The sequence below is a fragment of the Cuculus canorus genome, chromosome 12 (assembly GCF_017976375.1).
Source record: "Cuculus canorus isolate bCucCan1 chromosome 12, bCucCan1.pri, whole genome shotgun sequence".
NCBI classification, from domain to species: domain Eukaryota; kingdom Metazoa; phylum Chordata; class Aves; order Cuculiformes; family Cuculidae; genus Cuculus; species Cuculus canorus.
In genome coordinates, this window is record NC_071412.1 from 10664793 (window position 1) to 10667627 (window position 2835).

Genomic DNA, 2835 nt, shown 5'->3' on the forward strand with positions numbered 1-2835 from the left:
CAGTGAACAGAACAAAGGTGAAATAATTAATAAATGCTTAACAAAAGGAAAAAAAAAATCCCCCAAGTCTGTATCCATATCCAGTCATTCCAAGCAACTTTTCTTTTAGATATACCATTTCTACAGCTGTTTTGTTAGGACTTTCTCCTTGGTGCCGTTTTCAGATTAAGCCAGGACTCCATCTGTGGTCCCACCTTGCGTGGAAAGGCAACAGTGAACAGCTTCTGCCTGGGAGCATGTGAACCTCACTTTGATTGGAGTAATTTCTATTCTGAAAGTGAGCATCCGGTATAATGTGTGTATGGCAGAGCGAAACATCTTACTTTCATCCTTTACTTTTCACATTTTTACTTGCTTGATAATGATTGCAAGCACATCTCTTGACAAATACAAAGAGAATTTAAGAGTTGCTAAGATCAAACAAGGCACCTGGACCAGACTCGAAGAACTTACCTGCAGAACTTCAAATCTTCAGTTCAGGAGTTAAAATTACTATTTCTTCCTACAACTTGCATCCCTGCTTGTGTGTATAATTGTGTTCATTGAGCACATGTCATCATGTTTAGTGGGAAAAACCCCACTCACAGGAGGAGTGTTAGTAAATTGAGTAAACCAAGGGGTGTAGAGAAAGCTGGTATCTTTTAGTTGGCAAAGTAATCTGATTTGTGTGGAGGGAGAAAAACTTTCAGGTATTCAAGCCCATTATCAGGTCTGAGAGAGCATACTGGTTTCCTGGTTGCAGTTCTCCACTCTGTCATTGATCAAGTCTGATCCTACCTCAGGGGATAAAACCACTAACAGAAGCTGCACGATTCTTTTAGTGGGCCTTTCTACTGTAAACACAGTTATTTTCTTCCATTAAATTCATTAAGAATGAGGAATTATTCACAACTGCTGGCTGTATGAACAGGGTACAGCAAGTGCACGCACTGTATAACCTAAAAATGAAGCTAGCTTTGACTTTCACTGTGTTTCTTAGCGAACTGGCCATGTCTATCCCCAGCAGGATTGATGAAGAGAAAGTGTCCACTGTATTCTGGCCCAGTGTAATCTTCATTTCTAATTACAGCTATTCTCCAGTCCACTTATCTGGCACATGCAAAGAACAAGTAATAAAGCAATTAGAAAATAACAATCTACAATGAAACCTCTGCTTTAAAATTTCTTCTTTTCTCTCTCTGATGTAAGTACTGAGTGCAGATAGCGCAAAGGATACTTTGACAATTGTAAGCACTGCTTCAGAGGGTTGTGGCACTTTTAGTTGGTCTAATCTGCTTTCAGTCTCCAGAGCCCATGTCTAGGGAGTTACCCACTGGGACACCGAGTTTTTTATCAGAAATAGCTTTGTGTGCTTTAGATCCTATTGATTTGGGTCGGTTTTAGGGGCTCTGCCACTTCAACTCAACATTCATTCAGCTTAATCACACTATCCTCTTGGAGACCTCCATGGTTGGTTCAGGAGCCTAACTGAAGTACAACCATATACAAAACCAAAGCTTCCTAAGTTGCTCCCTTGTGAGGTTTTGAGTCTTTGGTCTCTCTCATCTCTTTTGGAAGAAGAGCTGGATTTTTGAAACTTTCAGAACAACTTATACATTCTGCCTTTCCTCTGATTTCTTGACGTGTTGCAAAAAGTCTTCTGTTTTTCTCTAGCTTTGAGCCTCACTTCTTTTGTCCACATTGCCACTCTTCTGGCTTTGTACTTCATCAGTTGACGTTATCTCTGGAGCTTGCTGACAAGGTACCACGCCCTCAGTGAATCCCCAGGCTGGGTGACCCGGTCAGCCCCACTGATAAAGCTGGTTGTCTGGTTTGTGAACTGCTCAGAAGAAGGACTAGATTGGAGTGGAAATCTCCAAAGGCATGAATTATCAAGGAAAAAGGTTAAAGGAAAGAGTCCCACTTCCCTGAGGTGTGGATTGGCCTACTGAGAGTTTATCAGAAGAAGCTGTTTTGGGCCAAAATTTAATTTATTGGAAAACTGTCTCCGATGCCATTTTATCTTTCAACTTTCAGTATGTACCCATACAGGAAAATGTTTTACCAGGCTCAAACATCACATTTCATCTATTTACCTAGGGAAATTGAGGCTGACTTTTCTTCCCCGAAAAATATAAATTGGGAAGTAAATTTTACTGTTTCTCTTCAGATTTACATTTCCAGTGTTGAGAGAATACAAGGTGAATTGGCAGAGAAGTATTCTGAGACACCACAACCTTCCTGTGCCCCCATCTGTTGGATGTAGAGGAGAGTTCATTTTAGGAGTTGGTTTAGCTCTTGAGACTTCCATTGTTGCTGTCAGAAAAGACACAACCTGCAACATTAGATCACAGTTTCACTCCACAGAGCTTTTCTCCTGCAACAAATTTTTCTAAAACCCCACTACTCAGTTCTTCTCAAGCACCTAATCAAACATGGCATATCCCCAGTGTTCAGAAGTTACGACAGGCTTGTCTAAATCATGGATTGCTTTTAAAAAGCAAAAGAATTTAAAGCTCTGTGGGGCTTTTTTTAGGCTTTCTCTCACTGCTGAACCTTTAGCAGTCCCTTCTTTCTATTTTTTTATGATTTATCCACTGTTCTTATCTTAAGATGTTCATACTGTTTCTTTCTTTTAGAAACCACTGCTAAAAAAAAATTTTGAAAAAAAGATCAATATATCATAAGACTTGTGTTATGTAACCACAAGACTTGGCAATACTTCATTTTCCTTCAAATTTAGCATCTTTTTTCATACACAGGTTTTCTCAGATATCTTTTGCTTGAGGAGGCAGCTTGGAGCTTTGATTTTGCTGGGCAGAATATAGAAAAAAAAAAAAAAGAGAGGAACAGTGG